This window comes from Lygodium microphyllum, chromosome 15 (assembly GCF_053477565.2).
Source record: "Lygodium microphyllum isolate KBCC chromosome 15, Lygodium_microphyllum_v1.1.10, whole genome shotgun sequence".
In the NCBI taxonomy this organism is placed as follows: domain Eukaryota; kingdom Viridiplantae; phylum Streptophyta; class Polypodiopsida; order Schizaeales; family Lygodiaceae; genus Lygodium; species Lygodium microphyllum.
In genome coordinates, this window is record NC_141149.1 from 42,638,332 (window position 1) to 42,657,307 (window position 18,976).

Consider the following 18,976-nt stretch of genomic DNA (forward strand, 5'->3'; position numbering starts at 1 on the left):
TTATCTCCCCCCTTTGCAAAACTATAAATTGAGGGCTTGGGGATGACCAAGGAGATGGACAAGAGCAATCTTGATGAGGAAGAGACACTGATCGAGAAGGACGAGACTCTATTTCATGAGAGTATATGCTATTCTCATGTATCAAATACAACAAACAGATGCAATCATGCCAATATATTACTTTATCAAAATCCTATGATGCTGATTGTAATGCATATTCCGGTGCTTATTAAAGACGTGGCATATATTAGCAGCAATAGGTAAGGAAAGTGCATACAGGTGGGGAGCCTTCCCCTTTAACCATTTAAAGACAAAAAGTTATGGTAGGATGGCCTTAGTTAAGTTGCTTATATATCATAGGGGCCACTCTATTTGCACGAGGCGGGGTGAGTCCAGGTGGTCGAGCGACTGAGGCTCTACTGGTGAGGGGCTCCTGTGAGGTTGGGCAAGGAAGATGTCGGCTGGGACCCGAATGGTGTAGTCCGTGGCCGCAATTGTTTCCAAAATGCTTTTGAACAATGCGTCAAATTCTTCCTTGTCTAGAGCTGCCCTTTCCTCTTTCGAGCACTTGGTGCCTGAGCGTCTGGTGGGGGCCCACACAACGAGTGTTGCCACTCCCTGTGTGCTCCCTTGAGCTTCTATTCCCCTGTCCTGGGGATCTTTTGGCCTACCTCTGGGCCGGTGTCACTTGGGGCCTTGTTTCTTTGCATACCTTTTAAGGGTAGGTACGTAGTGTTCCGGCAGAAGCACTTTTGCTACATGCTCCCTTTGATGGTGGATAGCGTCCTTGCAAGCCAACTACACTGACTACTCCATGTCAGCTACCATAGGGGGACCCGCGAAATGCAAACCAAGGATTAGGCCTTGAGATAGGATAAAACTATTTTTTTGTCAACCATCTTATACTTTGTATCTATAATTGCTTCATCCCATTTTAATCCTTCCTGCGGAGCAAACAATACTATAATATCATAAGTGTCCAAAGAACATATTGACAACACTCTATTTTCAGCCTCATTTTTTGCATGTATGGTTGCTGAAATTGCAACCACAAAGTTAGTAATATTCAGCCCATAAAAGAGGCCTAAAATGCCTTCATTTCCAACTAACAACCCCTAAGCTCTTATTTCATGAGTAGCCCATTTCATAGATATACATTCAGCCTTGCACATAGCTTCCATAGGCTTAACCAACATGAACTATTTGTTGTAAATTGAGAATAACTATTAGTAAATGCATGCTTCATTCCATCAAGAGGTGAGTATATCCTTTGAACTCCACTATTGTAGCCTCGAATTACAACACTACTCAATGAAAATTTGAGTCTTTGAATTCCCTTGCATTTGGAGGCAAAGAAGACTCTCGAAGTGTACCTTGATTCCTAGGATGATTTAAGTAATTAGACAGATTTTCTCCCATCCTTACTTTTGACTCTTGCATAAGCAAAACCATCATCAAGCACCTTTATTTTCATATGCACTCTTGTAATATAGGGCTGTTCTGAAATCACTACATATGAGGAGCTATCTTGGACAAAGAAGTGTTACTCTTCTTGTACATCACCAATCATCACTTTTACATTAGGACATGCAATATAGAGCTCCCTTGAAGAATTATTTGCATCCCTCATATGCCAACCATGATCAGTGTCCATAGGCCAAGCACCAATCTCATACACCCCATGCTCAATGGCATTAATCTTGAACTTGTGGTTAAGCAAAGCAACAAAAGAAGTTTCACGATCCCGCATTTTCACTGTCGTTTTAGTGGTATCTTTGCTAGTAATTTCTTATGTAATGACTTCAAGGAATAAATCCTAGACTTTGTTCTCCATATTGTCACATCTACCTTACCCTACCATGCATATTGTTAAAAGACAATGCATTTTCAGCCACTTTCTTCTCTTTTCCACATGTTTTCCCCACTGATAGCAACATCTTGTATAGATAAATTAGCACTTACATCATGCTCATATTCAGCCCAAATTCCCAACAAACTAGTTTCCTCTTCAGATTGCAATAATACACTAGTGGTATCACCAAGAAACTAACGCTTCCTCTTGATTATTATGTCAATGATTTCATCATGAAATTCCCGTTTGGCAATGCCAAACACCTCTCCCAAGGTGAGTTCTAGTCAACTATTTAAAATCCATTCTTTAAAAGAACCTTCTTAAGATCTGTGGTTGTCTCAATATCAAAATGTAGCTTATATCCGAACTGATTGCCCTTCTTTTTTCCCTCTTGTTTGCTATCTTGTTTTTGCTCCTACCGAACCTTTTCCATAACATGCTTGGAGAGAGGTGGCTGATTTTCGGCTTTAGTATGATCCACACTTCTTCTTGTTACTCTCTTAGATGTTCCTACATTATCTTCATCTCTCTTTTGTTTCTCTTCCACAAATAGATCCATGTTTTGCACCTTTGCTAAATATGCATACATTGAATATGTATGGATCGCTGATTCCTAGCCAATTATGTCACAAATGTCTTGCCCTGCATCAGAAATTTCACTATCAATAACTTTTCTTTCTTCACTTGCATGCAAAGCATGCATCCATATTGCAGCCTTCAGACCAAGGCCAGACATTCTATCTAACTATAGACAAAAAAAGGAAGCATGTACAGTTGTATAAGCATTTCGGATAGCCAAGCCTTCCAAAAAAATTTGCTTACCTCCATTTCTAGAATTCAAAGCAACATGCAATCCCATTTCTTGTGCATGGATATTGCCATCTTTCCAAAAGATAAGATGTCATGCCAAGGCCTCCCAATCAGTAGCACAACCGTTCCTTTCATGTTGTAAACTATCACACCACATACATCTTTTCCTTGGTTTAGGGGCTACTATGCTCGTCCCCTTTCCTCATGTCCTCTTGCATAAAATTTTGTGAAATTCAACTAAATATCCCACATGCCTTTAGCCGATTCATCTAATACATCTTCCCTAACAGTGGGAACAACATGTGCAACCATAGGGTTAGGCATAGAATCTCGAGTTTCAATTCATGTATAGTATCTTGTACAAAATATTGGCTCTATGCAAGTTGAGCCACCCCAAAGAACTCCATCTTTTTTAGCATTGATATGCAAATATGTAGATACATTCTGCTCATTAAACAACTTCATTCACACTCTATTGCTTACAAAGCATTCATCACAATAGTTTCTGTTTGAGCATAAGCTTACATAGCTTGTTGTTGTTTTTGTTGTTGTACCTGTATAAGCATATTCATATTTCGCACTAACTGTTGTAAAACATCACTAAAATTTGTGCTTGAAGGTTCTCCCATCTTGTCTTTCCTTCAAACAACCTTTCACATTGGGTTCACCAATGTCGGAGGGGTTTTACTCGAAAGGTCATATCCATTGGTGGGAATCATAGAGAGAAGCAAGTAGAAAATAGGAGATAGAATAGAAGAAAAAGAATAGAAAAGAGGTACACAAAATAAAGACAAAGTTCAATGAATCCAAGCACTATGTATTGATAAAACCTGAGAACATAAGAAAAATGCTTGTCTGGTACTAGTTAGAAGCAATCTCCAAGCATTAGATCTCCTGGAGCTCCCCAGTAGACTAAAAACATTCACCAAATACTAGCTTCTTCTTTTTTTCTCAAATCCCATATCTGATGGTTCTGTTGGCTTCGAAAGGGGAGTAAAATCTCACGACACCTCCAAGACACCTTGTTAGAATTTTCCCATATCACTCCTTCTTCTCTCCATTTGGAGTGTTGTTTGATGTTGTGCACACTGTGCGAATTCAAAAGCCCCTTCTTTTTTACATGAGATCTCCCAATATTGACTCAAAAGCCACTTGCTTTTTGCATATCACTCTATTTTAGAAGTTTTTAAACACCTATTTAGGATATTTACAATAAATAATATCCAAAATAGTCTTAACATGTCCAAAAATATGATACTTTGGAACTAACAATACTATGGACACTAGTACTAAATGCCTAAGATAACATTGACTCTCTAGATTCATAAGAAAGCCAGATGATGATGCACTCGAGGGTTTTTCATATTGTGTCGACGTAGCAATACGATACCGTCCATCAAATAATGAATCCAAGGTTGTTTACTCCTCTATCTAACCTGAAACTACTTGCAGGATAGTGTGAACATGAGAAAGATGAACTAGTTTTATTAAGCTTATGGCTAATTATGATTATAAGAAACATGCAACCTAAAAATTGTCGATATGGGAGGCATAAAAAATTTTGCATCCCATTTTTTCTCCCAAATTTGGGATTTGGTGACTATATTTGGTATAAAGCTCCCACATGTTGTGTTTGAGATGTAGCAATTCATTGCTCCCAATCGCTCCAAACTACACAGGATTTGATATAGTAGATAAAAAGATAGAAATTTAGTCTTTCTCTATCCTCTTTCTTTCTCACCATAAACATGGTTCATATGAACTGAGAGAATTAGGGATAATGAGTGATGGTTTATGAAAAGATATAAGGGATGGATTAAGAAGAGCAAAGGAGGCATCAATGTCTATAAAAGAGGATTAGGAGCTTCTCATTTTTGAAATACGATGTGTGCATGCGAATTATAGTGTAATTATTTTTTTATTGAATTTTATTATGAAATTTTTATTCTTATTATGAAAAATAATTAAAAATAGTTGAATATACTCGAATATGTCTAAAATCATAGAATAATCAATAATTTAGAATAATTCATGTAATGGAAATCAAAACTATAAAATCCACAATGCGAGATTTAGTAGAAAAATAATAGTTTCATGGGCGTTTGTTGGTCTAAATGGTGTTTTTTTGGAGTCATATTGAATATAATGTTGAATCATAAACCATATAAGCTTCATAAATTTGAAAATTAGAGAAACTAGTAATTGATATTAAAATAAATTATTAAAAATCATTAAAAATGATTTTTTGATAGAAAATTTTAGTTTAAGGGTGATAACAATTACTAAAAACTTACAAAAGTTTTGCGAGTATATAATGACTATAGAGTATGAGGTTGGCCTTAGTTTACATCCATTTTTGTATCAAAGTGATCATTAGATGGTGTCTTTATGGGAAAAATATTGTGAAACATAAGAAATATCCTATATAATAAATAGGCACATAAAGAATAAAAAATAATAAGAATTTTACATAGAAATATAAGTGATTATACAATAAAATAAAGCATATAGGGTTTGTTTATATTTTTAAAGGGACAATAGCATAAATTAGTCCACTATTGGTTCTAAGCAAATGAAGCAATATGTTAGAAAGGAAATCATTGAAATAACCTTTTTACAGGACACGTTGGTTGATTTGTGATTATTTTTTGAGCATTATATAGCATTACACCTTACATTTGCATTCTGATACATGGTATCAAGGAAGAAAATTTATCTTGAATGCAATGAACAACATATTAGAGAATTTGGAAATTTTCTAAGTCCCAATTTTAAATAAGTGAGGAATATTTGACCATGTGACTAAATCTTGATTCATATTTGAAAGTGAGATTTGTGAAGGTTGCTTATATAGCATTGAGGATATACTCCACTTTTAAGTAAGACAATAAGATTTGACCATGTAGTCAAATAATAAGGGTATTGGGGGTTTCCAAAGTGTATGGAAATTCCTAAATTTTCTAATATAATGTTATTACAATTGGTTGTTAAAACTATTGATCAATCATGGGGGTGTAAGAATCCTTGAGCTATAGGATAGTAAGATGTACTTTGGGAAGTGATTAAGAGAGAAAACAATAAATATCTATTGGAATATGCAGCTTGGAAAAAGAGTGGGTAATGTTATGATTGTGTTTTATGTTCAAGGATGGAAAAACTTGGGGTGATAGGAGCCATAATGATCAGTTGAGGATACTCTGTATGTATGTAAATCAAGGTGTTAGTCACATGTATGTGTGGGATACTCCCTTTATTGGAGTTGAAACACTATGCGAGTAAGGGATCGATGATGCCTATCTCTGATGTGTCATGTTTGATGAGGTTCCATTTTACTTGGAAGAGTGTCATGACTCTACTCTTATGGAGGGCACTTTGTTAGATAGTGAAGCATTTGACTATTCTAGCTATGATACCATTTGAGAAGTGAAACATTGATTTCATTGGACCTAGAAATCTTTCATCAACTACACGAAAGAATTATATCATTGTGGTGATAGATTATTTTAGAAAGTGGTTTGAAGCCCGTGCTATGATGAAGGATAATACCAAGGAAATGACTAGTTTTATTTTGGAGTAGATTGCTTGCCATTGTGGTCCACCTAAGCAGCTTGTGTCTGACCGTGCAACACTTTTTTTGAATAAAATGATTGAGGATTTGACATAAGCTCTCAAGATTAAACGTAACAAGACCATCCCTTACAAACCTCAAGCTAATGGGCAAGTAGAGAGTACTAATAAGAAGGTTGTTGGAAACTTGTCCAAGACTGTATTTGAAGGTAAGTGTGATTTGGGTAAGAAGTTATATGTGGTTTTTTGGGCTTATAATACAACATTCAAAAGAGTTACATGCCAAATCCCTTTTAAATTATTGTATGGGAAGAGTGTGTTCTACATTTCGTCGAGATTGAGCTACCTACAGTAAGGTTTGGTATAAACTATTCTTTGGGTAAAGAGGAAGAATTGCAAGAAAGGCTAATTTCCCTTGCACATCTTGACAAGATTCAGTTGCAAGACTTGTAACATTAGAAAGTAGAGAAGAAGTGGATGAAAAGGCTTAATGACCTTTGATGTAAGAAGTGTAAATTTGCTAAGGGTCCATTGGTCCTATATCATAAAGCCCATTGTGAGCTCTTCCTAGGCAAGTTGGAACCCTAATGGGATGGTCCTTATAAGATTATCCATATAGAAAAGAATGGTTCTACAACCCTTTTAACAAATTTTCAAGGGATAGAGTTCAAAACAAAAGTAAACTTCAATAAACCAAAGCCCTATTATCTAAAGGGGCTAATGTTGGACTTGGTGCCTTTGTAGGTCCTTTAGGATCCGGCCTAAACTTACGAAGGGTATTAAGACTATTGGATGGGGAAATTCATTCCTTTTCTTGAGTGTCCATATTTAGAATAGCATTACCACCAAGGCAAAGTGATTTGGTGGAGTAAGTATTATCACGTTACTGAGTGGTAAGATGGATCTTTTACATTGGTTATTTGAGTCTATTGCCATCACTATCATCAGGTTCTTACTAGTGTCCCTATTGAGCTTAGTGAGGAAGGATGGATTGTACCTATCTTACACCCCCTCTCTTGATTAGACTTTGATTATCATAAGTATGAATAGGTTCATTACCATGGTAGGTTACATCAATGAAGTTGTGGTTTACATATTAAATTTTGGTGGAGCTCTCAAGGACCTACTAAGCATGCAAATGTTGGGGTTGTCATAAAAGATCCTCGTATTCTTGAGTGGCTTTAAAAATGGGAGTATATTTAAACACTACTTTCATGAACAACATGGTAGAATATAAGGCCTTGCATCTGGAGTTAAATCTAGCTAGATGCAGTGGTATTCATCGATTATTGGTGAAAGGTTACTCACAATTATTATTCAACAATTTGAATGGGACCTATAGTTTGAGAAATTTCATTCTAAGGATGTACCATTGTGTAACACAATGATAACCTTAAGATCATCGAGATAGCAACTTGACAATTGATTTCTTGATAGTGGAATTACTTTATAGACTCCATGGCTAATTATGGCTTTGTTGAATATGTCTTTCTTAATTGTGGTCTTGTGAGGGGCTTTTACAATTGCCTCATGATATTAGTCTAGGGCTACTCTAGGGACTACTTGTCGATATGTCCTATTTTGGCCACCAATGATTATACTAAAGCCGTAGTGCCATGGGAAAAATTCAACACACAATGGAGTGCAGTTATGCTAAAGATGTAGTGCCATGGGAAAAATTCAACACATAGTGGAGTGCAGTTATGGCTGAAACATCCCATGTGGTGGGGCATCGTGCCAAAATTTTAAGTATCACAAGGATGTTAGAAGCCCCAGATGTAAAGGGAAAACCGTTGCTTAAAAGGCACGGCCCCAAGGTCCTAAGTGCTAAGGATAATTTTGCTTTTGATGGGGCAAAATCTCCTAGATAAAGCCATCATGGAACTGCCTAGGAAGGGGCAAGATATGGAAGATCCTCTAAGAAAGGATCATAATGACATGCTAAGAGCTATAGGTCTCCCTAGACCACTCTGTGAGTTGGTAGAAAGGGATAGCAAGGATGATATTAACCTTCCTACACCAATAAAGGTGGAAATGGAAGAGGTTGGAGACCCCAAGACACTAGAGTTAGGTCATGAATATGAGGATTTTAATGGCCCAGTGTTCATCCTGAAGGAAAGGACTAAATGCTCTCCTCCTTATAAGGATCTCCCAGTGTTTCATGGGCTGGTTAATGAGGATCCGATGGTGCATTAATGATAATACGGACTAACTTACATTGCAAGTGGGTTCAAGGATATTCATCGGATGCTCGTATTCTCAAGTACCCTAAAGGGAGAGGCTAGAAAATCGTACTAGAGCCTCCCAAGGGGGTCTATTAAATTCTTTGAGGAGTTGAGTGATCAATTTTTAGATGAATATGAGAAGAAGGTGCATATGACCCAAGTTTTAGGGCAGCTAATGCAGATTAGGCAAGAGTCCTATCCTTCTGTTAAAGAATACGCTAGAGCCTTTGATGGTATTCTGAGGCTTTGGCCAAGAAGAGCTACTGCATTGCCAGGTGATGTGCTATGTGAGCTCTTTTTGAGTGGCTTGGAGATTAACATGCAAATCCAAGTGGGAGCGGAATCCTAAGTCGTTAAGGGAAGCAAAGATGCATGTCATTGATTATGAGGGACATATTCAGAGATGTTGGGAAAACTTTTGGAGTTTTCCCCACTCAGTACAAGTGCATCCTAGCTTCCAACCATTTCTACAAGGAGACAACTCACTTGTCGATACCAAGGTAGCCTATGAGAGGAACCTTGGTAGCCAAAATCTCCAAGTAGAAAGTGGAAATAGTAGGGATAATATACCCCCTCGGGATAAAAAGATTCCAAGCCCAGTAAGTACCATCAAGGCTTACAACACTTCCATGAGAGGTAGTTGTGACAGTGGAATTGATAGAACCATTAGGTCTACAAGCTTAGATGAGCATTCTATGAGTGGTTCTAGTTGTGCTCCTAGTAAGGCTCTTGAGATACCTTTCCAATTTATAGATGAATCATGCTTTTGAGTAGATGATATTGCTTTTAGTAAAAGCATGGTTCCTATTTCTAAGCAGCAGAGTGGAGAAAGGAAAGGGAAGACATCTCATATGACGAAGATGCAGCATGCCAAAGGTCCACGTGTACTAAATAGAAGCCATAAGGCTGTGAGGCCATCTGGTAATGGTGATAAATCCATTGTGAGTCCATTAGACCAATGTGGGTAGATGAGGCAGTTTGAGAATATGAAAATGAATATGAGATGGGTTTGGAGGCCCAAAATCCCTAAAAATACTGTTGGTGTGTCAGATGAAGGGCCAAGAATTGCATGTGGACATGCTTTGATGGATTTCCAAGAGGATGCAACTAAAGTCCATAATGCGACATCTGACAATAGGAATTGCCGCCCTAAGATGTATCTATGTGATGGGTCTAGGCTTGAAGCTCTGTCTAGTTTGGATTGTATCATTGACATATGGAATGGTCCAATTAGAGAAGAGTTGAATGATCATAAATCCATGATTCTCCCTGTAGGAGGAGTTACTAGAAAGTTGGGACAAGCAATCCGTTTGAATGACAACCAAGGGGATGAGATATAACCTAATGATGTCATTCATTTAGCTCATAGTACCCAAGAAGAGATTGCCATTACTACTGAGATATCAGTAGAAAGGCTTGGGCTAGTGAATCTACAAAGAGCGTAGATCAAGCTTTTAGCTGACTCGCATGAGTAGCATGAGGCTAGTCCTCCTATTTTATGCTATCATTGGTATCCTGATTAGTTTGATAGGACGTGTTATATATGTCAAGGAGATCATATATTGCATGGATTAGAATGATCTATTTCCTTAGGCCAAGAGGGCTAGCTAGTTTGCAATGAAATGTGCTATTTCTTTAGGCCAAGAGGGCCATTTGTCTATTTGGTGCGGGTACAGTTAATGGTTTTTGTTGTTTTAGTGATTGCGCCATACAGGTTGACGAAGTTGCTGGAGGGAGGCGTTGCCACAAAGGAGCTTCTTGTGGCCATTCCAGGTGGTTTCGTCTCCTTTTTGAGGTTTTTCCCTTAAGAAATTAATGATATATGTGTGTGAAAGGGTTACTTTCTCTTGTTTGTTGGGGACCGGCACTTGAGGCATGAAGTCCCAAGTTTAGGCTCTGTTTGTCTGGGGGAGGTCTGAGTAGTCATTGCCTCCTGCAAGACATTGCTAGGCATTGAAAGACCTGCTTTAAATGGAAGTTCTAGTGACCTTGTTCTACGAACCTGCTACGCAGCCGTTCTAGGAGTTCCTGTTAGTTGTGAGGCAGTTAGAGAAGCCTACTAAAATAATGATGGAAAGAGACAAAACCCTAAAGATCTGAAAGACAATATATGAATATACAGAGGTGTATAAAAAGGGGTTTTACCCCTATAACAAAAGAAAATCAACAACAGCTCAAGGATTTTATTTTAGGTTCCTAGGGTTGAGACAAGAACTGGGGCCGATGCCTTCACTACAAGATATAGACCTTATAGCGACGTTTAAAGCAACGAAAATACAAACAACAAAATTTGCCCCCGTCGTCGCAAAAAGCGTCGTTATTGACGACGCCATAGAACCGTTGCTATATGCGTCGCTATATGCGACGCATATAGCGACGGTTACAGAGAGTTTGCGACGCTGATAGCGACGGCAATAGCGACGTGTGCAGTGATTTTGCGACGCAAATAGCGACGGTAACAGAGAAAAAATAAATTTTGTGGCAGGGCAGCAAGCTGCCCTGCCACATATAGCACTGTGTGCTGTATGAGAGCCATACAAAATAGTTTCTGCACTGCTTCATACAAAGCGTTTGCAAATAAAAAGAATGTATACTGAAATCATAAAACTGATGGATGAAATAAATACATGATATCGCATAAAATGCGATTGGTACAATCATAAAACAATATCACTAATACATAGAAAATGTCTACATAGATCAGGCGACTAAAAACTAAAGGTATGTGAGCTCTAAGGATCCAAGGGCGAGCTACAAATCCTCGTCCCCCGAAAGCTCGTCCCGCCGCAAAGGAGCATCAAACGGATTCTGCAGAAAAAGAAACAACATATCAATCCACCATACAATAATGCATTCAAATATCTCATGGTAACTACGGACAAGAAAGATGAGTGACTTACTGGGCCGCCGCGTCTATACAATCGGTCGATCAATGATCTGAGACCGTGCTTCTCCGCATATCGAGTCTCAAGGCCTTGCGGATCGCGATTTGTAATGGAGTGCTGCAAAGAAAACAAAATGCTAACTGTTAGAAACATGATTGTCAGTACAAAGAATATCTCAAAAAAACAAATAAGCAAAACAAAAGAGAATCTTACAAAGTCCTCCAAATATGTCCTGTGGCCGCCACTCCCAAGATGATGTACCGATCCGGCCTCGATTCGTGCCCTCGCCGCCTCCCGCTGCTGACTCCAACGTCCTGGCGAATTTGTAGCCTCCTCCCTCAGTCGGTGCCAGTCGTCTGCATCTAACCACTCGGGCTTTGGAGCCCCACTCTTGATTGCCTTGCGTGCGTCGGATCGTCTATGTGACATGTATGCACGCATGCAATCCATCATCCAGCCCGTAGAGAATCTATCCACTGCGGCTGGCACCGGGAACTCCTCGTGCAAGGATACTACTATGTACTCCTTGCTCCCCTCCGGTATGTTCCTCCAATGATCCAGGACGTTGTGCCGAAAAACTTGTTGGCACAACTCCCTCATGCGAGCCATCACCCTCCTCCCCTCATCATTCATGATGATGGCTCCTGACCTGCCATCCACTAGGTATCCATAATCCCTAGGAGTGTGCCATGTATGGGCCCTCTCCCATCTCCGTCCACGCTCCTGGGCATATCCAAGAGATCCCTGAACATCCGGTGTACCGACGGGGGTACCCTCTCCCGGAGTGCCACAAAAAGGGGTGCCGCCAGAGGGTGTGCCACCAAAAGGAGTGCCACCAGAGGGGGTGCCACCAAAAGGAGTGCCACCAAAAGGCGTGACATCTGCCGACGGCTGCGCAAAAGCCGAAGTAATTGGAGTGGACGTCCCCACAGGTGTGACAAATCCTGGCGGTGACCGAGCTCCAGCTGAACGACGAGATGGAGACACCGCGTCCGTGTCTCCACAGCAGCACCCCCCTGATCCTCCTGCAATCGCAGTCCCTCCCTCTGGCCCAAGTTGCGAGCGTGGAGATCGTCTACTCGAAACTGAAGCATCTGATCGCGCCGAAGCTGATCTAGCAGAGCATCTTGACGAAGAACGAGACAGCTCCTGATCTACTATCTCTCTGAATCTCGCGAGCTGATCTGGAGACATACGTGCCATCATCTCCTGAAACTCCTCATCCCTCATCCCTCGACTCATCCTGAAAATGTCGATACCTACACAGATAAAAAATAATGTTAGAATAATCAATTTAAACTATACAAAGCACATTAATAAAATCATTTTTGAAAAATCCCTCTTAAAATGCATATCTTATTTACCTTTATGGAAGATCTAAACAACGAATTGAGTAATACAATTCTCCAAGAATGAAGTATTCTATGGTCCCATGTTAATCTCCTGACACAACTCTGCATACACTGGAAGGTCGATAAACATGTCACCGCAAAACAACGAGTCTGTCTCGTTCTCAAAAAATTCTACAACTTCTGTATTTCCATCATTGTTGGCCGATGCAGGCTCCAAGCTTGCGGTGGCCTCCACCCCTTGTAATTTCGATCCCTCTATTTGCATATTTTCTTCATCTATGCCTGGAACATCGCTTTGATCGTATACTCTCGCACCTCGAGGAGTTGAAGGTATAACATACCACCATCGAGGTTGTCGGGGATTTGGATAGAAGATTACCTGTTCACAAACACTTACAAACCGTCTTCAAACCATTGTGACATAAACCATGTCGTATTACAATTAGCAAGCAAATGCCTAGTTGCACCTGTTCACAATGGGCCGGCAACACAAAGGTGTCGCGTAAATCCATCCATTTTTTTTCGGAATCTATTTCGAGAAATCCAGATGGACCTCGTCGAACTGTTGCGCCAGCTCCTCCAAGTACCACTTTGAACCACTGCACGTATATTATCTTAAATTTTCTTCCCTTCCCTCTCCCTCTCTTTCTCTCCCTCTCCCTCTCTTTCTCTCCCTCTCCCTCTCTTTCTCTCACCCTCTCTTCCTCTCCCTCTCCCTCTCCCTCTCCCTCTCCCTCTCTTTCTCTCTTCTCTTTCTCTCCCTCTCCCTCTCCCTCTCCCTCTCCCTCTCCCTCTCTTTCTCTCTTCCTCTCTTTCTCTCACCCTCACCCTCTCCCTCTCCCTCTCGTTCTCTTTCTCTCCCTCTCTCATTTCCTCCCTCCCCCTCCCTCTCCCTCTCCCTCCCTCTTTCTCCCTCTCCCTCTCCCTCTCCCTCTCTCTCCCTCATTTCCTTCCCCTCCCCCTCCCTCTCCCTCTTCCTCTCCCTCTCCCTCTCTTTCTCTTTTTTTCCCTCTCCCTCTCTATCTCTCTTTCTCTCTCATTTCCTAAACAAGCAAAAAATATTCTCTTTCTCTCCCTCTCCCTCTCTTCCTCTCTTTCTCTCACCCTCACCCTCACCCTCACCCTCTCGTTCTCTTTCTCTCCCTCTCTCATTTCCTCCCTCCCCCTCTCTCTCCCTCTCCCTCCCTCTTTCTCCCTCTCCCTCTCCCTCTCCCTCTCCCTCCCTCATTTCCTTCCCCTCCCCCTCCCTCTCCCTCTTCCTCTCCCTCTCTATCTCTCTTTCTCTCTCATTTCCTAAACAAGCAAAAAATAAAGTGATTTAAACATCCTCCAAGCAAAAGGGAGAGGGAGAGATACAATGCACTCTCCCTCTCTTTCTCTTTCTATCCCTCTCTCATTTCCTTTCCCTTCCTCTCCCTCTCACTCTCTTTCTCTCTCATTTCCTCTCCTAAAAAAGTAAAAAATAAGGTGATTCAAACATTAAACAAGCAAAAGGGAGAGGGAGGGAGAGAGAGAATGCATTCTCCCTCCTTCTCCCTCTCTTTCTCTTTCTCTCCCTCTCCTATTTCCTCCCCCTCCCTCTCCCTCTCCCTCTATTTCTCTTTCTCTTTCTTTCCCTCTCCCTCTCCCTCTCTCTTACTCTCTCGTTTCCTCTCCTAAACAAGCAAAGAAGAAAGTAATTTAAACATTAAACAAGCAAAAGGGAGAGAGAGAGAATGCACTCTCCCTCTCTTTCTCTCCCTCTCCCTCTCTTTCTCTCACTCTCTCTCCCTCTCCCTGTCCTTCTCTTTCATTTCCTCTCCTAAACAAACAAAAGAGAACGATTTAAACCTTCAACAAGTAAAAGAAAGAGAGAGGGAGACTCACCAATGAGATATGGCGAGCGTGGGCGGCTTCTCTTTGCAACGAGGGCTCCTCCTCTCCTTCACGAACAACGACGGTGGCGGCGGCAGTAAGTCTCTTCCTCCTCTTCTCCCACAAAGCCTTGGCTCTCTCCCTCGCTCTCTCCCTCGCTCTCGCTCTCAAAAGGCGAAGAAAACAAAATGAAAATGGCGCTCTGGTTTCGGCCGCGCTTTTTTTCCCTGCGGCGTCGCTATATGCGTCGCAATTATAGCGATGCTAATTGCGACGCCTATAGCGACGCTGATATCCGCCGTCACTAATCGGCGTCGCTATTGCCCCATTCCCTTGTAGTGCTTGTCTTCCTTGGGGTGACATCTTCTCATAGAAACAAAGAACATAAAAGAAGGTTGGAGCGAAAATAAAAGTGTCACTGAGCGTTAGAAAAGGATTAAGTGTCGCCTTGTGAGGGCTTGGTAGGTTCTGGGATACCAAGACAGGACTGAATGTCGATGTCCTATTCTCCTTGGGTCACTACGCTTAGCTCCCTCCTTTTTACACGCCCGAGTATGGAAAAATAAAAACCTAAAAGAAGAAACTATGCTAAAAGAAAATATTTCTTGATTAGGCTATAGGAGTCCTCACCTGTGAGGAGCTCCTGGTTGAGTTGTCCTTAGTTAGGTAGGTAGTTCAGACCACCACTTAGGGTGACCTCTTTGATAGTTCTTTTTAGTTTGGTTGTGTTGGAGCAGTTGGTTAGTGACTAGCTTTAGACTTTCTCTCAGATTATGCTAGGCCTACTTCTTGTGGATTTCATGCCTTGGTTTTGTTAGGGGTAGGGTATGAACTATGATGTGTTGTGTTGTGTATTTTTTGTATCATCTTGATTCTCCTTTTTGTTATTTATGTGAAGATCTCTTCGTGGGATTCGACGGGCTGAGTCAGCCTATCCCATGGTCACCAATGACAGAACATTTTTTATGCCGAGAATAGCTTTAAAATAGCCAAAAATTACGAATATTAGGAAAAAATAGACTTCGTCGAAGGTAGCGGTGGCAATCGGGAGGATTTTAAGCGGCAAGTCCCTAAAGTGGTAGTGCTAATTTTCATGGAAAATAAAATGATGGCGGATGGCCGAGCTAGAGTTTTTCAAGATGCAAAACGACATCAAGAATCCAACGCAAGTCTCAGATCTCAATTCCGAGGTCGTTTGATCCCCCATTGAATCCCTGTAAGGTTCGGGGTTGTAAAGCAGCTACTAGATTTGGAAGCCAAGAATAGTGTGAAGGAGCCCAGCTTTGTAGATTTCGATGCCACAGAGCCAGCCATCCAAGCGGATCGCGAATCGGAGTCCGGTTGCACCCCCAAATAGGCTAAAAATCCTTCCATTGTAGTGTGAAAGTGGTTTTCTTTAAAGTGGACATTTTATAAATGAAATGAAATGAAACTCTAAATAAAGAAAACATGCAAAAACATGTCGTGATGAAGGGAGAGGCATTTTTTGATTGACGCCCCATTTTTTGGGGATGTATGTGCCTCTTGGATACTCAATCATGTAGAGAGAGAAGGGAAGATCCCTGATCCATGCAGAGAGGGCAAGATTTTGATGGTAACCACGTGCAATATGATGAAGGGAATGAAATTTTGATTTTTAGTATTTCTCTCTCCTCCCTCTCTCTCGTGCATAGAGGCAATTCATGTGCAAGAAATCAAGAAGAAGAGGGGCTGAAGGATGCTTGTCCGGCTGTGATCGGATTGCTTCAAGATGAAGAGGAGGCTAAGGAAAGAGGTTCAACATTGAAGATCTGTGGACTGCCTAGAATAATTATTAAAAAACCTGCAACACGGAGGACACGCGGTATGCTCCAATTTTACAAAGATATTTGATTGTTTTTGTTGTTTCATGGTCTAAATGTTGTTCATATGCGATGAATTTTTGTTTGAACCTTGTTCGCATCATGTTTGAGGGCTATAATGACAGAAATGCAGAACTTGTAATGATTTAGAGCCGCTATTAATTCTTTAAAATCCGTAAAATGTCATTTTTAGTGGAAATTAGTGGTTTTTTTCGATTTTGAGTTAGAGAAAAGGGATGGAAATGGAAAAAATCAGAGAAAATGTTAAGTTTCAATCAAAATAATAAGCCAATACAAATAAATCAGAAAATACCTATTTTTCATGAATAATAAATAAGAAAAAATAGTAAAAAATAGAAAAAATTTAGATTTTTGTGCTTTAAAAAAATAGAAAAATAAGATTTATGTGCGTGAATATTTGGCAAGGTTAAATCATGAGTTTAAGCCTTAGTTTGGCCTTGTCCTTTGGTTTATAGTACGTGTTTATTGCTTTTTACATACAAAAATGACACAAAACAACCATTTACACCTATGCACCGTAGCAACACCTAAACAGTAAGGGGGGGAAGAAGTTTGTGCGACGATCTAATTGATGAAAAGCTACAAATTCTGATTTTCCTCTTTGTGCATAGAATTTAGGGATCGTTCCATAATTAAATATAGGCGACTAATAGCACGGAAGTTCCGGTGCTAGTCCCTAAAGCAGTGCAACACGTAACGCTTAGTTAAAATTCATGAAAGGGCTATTTTTCACATCTCACATGGCTGATTTTTTAATCATAAAATGGTTGTGCACAATTGTCATACACCTTGCATCAAGCATGCCATGTGGTATCTCCTAGAATGCATTGCACTTGATTGATAAACTTTGACCAACGGTGAGAGGATAGGAAGCCTAAGCTATAGGTTTAGATGGGTGTTTCCATTGGGGAATGTTTTGTGAGGCAAATCAAAATCTCCTGGAATGTTGAATTATGAAAGAGTGGAGTTTGTACGAATGTTATATGTGTTAGCGACGCATCTTGGGGCCAATCCTCGAGGTGTAGGAGAGTCGCAGTGGAGCCATGGCAATCAGCTGAGAGGTGCTTCCCTATGTGTGTATTACAAGGCATTATGCCTATATGTTATGGGATCTCCCTCTGAGGAGAAGAGAAGGTGAACGTTGGACTACATATTGGATACAAACGCAAAATCGTCATAAGCATTTAGTGCAAAGTGAGTTTTAGACGCTCCTAGCCCACGAGGCCGTGTGGTGGGGTTGTCTATTATATGCATGAGGTCTGGCTAGTGCCATAGCTAGTGCCGGTCCATTTTAGGTCCCATCAGTATCTGAGCACCCGCATCCCAGATTTCCAATGACACTCATGAGGTTTTTTTGAGAACCTGCTCAAAACACCAACAACAAAACTAATATCTAGTTTGGTGTTACACAAGTAGATCATAATGGCGGCCAACCTCCTTTTACCTCCCAATATCTGTTAGTGCATATGTATCCTCAACAGATAACTTTGCATTCACCTCCATAGGTGTAGCTATCTCCTTGCACTGGGATGCCAAATGCTTTCAAGATCTTGCATGCATACTTCTTCTAAGAGATGAAGATCTTTCCTGGCTCTTTCTAGACTTCAATCCCCAAACAATAGTGCAGCAAGCGCAAGTCTGTCATTTCAAACTCAGAACTCAAAACCTTTCAAGTTTGGTTAATCATATCTTCATAGTCACTTGTAATAAGAAGGCCATCCACATATAGAACAATCACTACAGACTTTTCACCATTAGTGTAAACATACAAGTTAGCATCTAAGACACATCTATTGAAGTTTAAGCTTAAAATGAACTTATCTATCCATTGGTACCATGCTTTGGGGACTTGTTTTGGCCCGTACAATGCCTTCTTTAGCTTACACACTTTGTTCTTAGAATGGGGGGCCTCAAACCTTGGTGGTTGAGCCATGTAAACTTTCTCCTTGAGGTTTCCATTTAAGAATGTTAACTTAACGTCCATTTGGCAAACTAGCCATTGCTTGTGGGCGGCCACTACAAGTACTGTGTGATAGTGGTCATTCTCGCAGTTGTGGAAAATGCCTCTTGAAAGTCAAACCCTTCAACTTGTGAAAATCCCTATGCAACAAGTCTATCTTTGTAATTTTCTAAGGTACCATCGGCCTTGTACTTTACCTTCCATATCCACTTGGTACCAATAACCTTCTGCTTTGCTGGCCTATCCACTAGCTCCCAATTCTCATTCTTCATTATGTTATCATACTCAGCTTGCATAGCTACCTTCCATGTTGGATTTGTAAGTGCTTCTTCTAAGTCAGTTGGAACCTTTACTTCTCTCATAATCTCAATCATCAAGGACATATTGACTATGTGAGAAGAAGCCCTCCTTTTCTCCTCTATTCTCTAAGACCTCCTTGGTCCCCATCTTCCTTCTCCTTAAAAGATGTAGGCATAGGATTATTGCGGTCATAGAGATGCTTCACACAACGTGGGAATGGCTTTTTCGGTGGGGTGATGTCATGTTGGTGAACTTTTTCCTCATCATCTGAAGATGATGCTTCCTCCTCCTTAAGGATAGGGACAACTC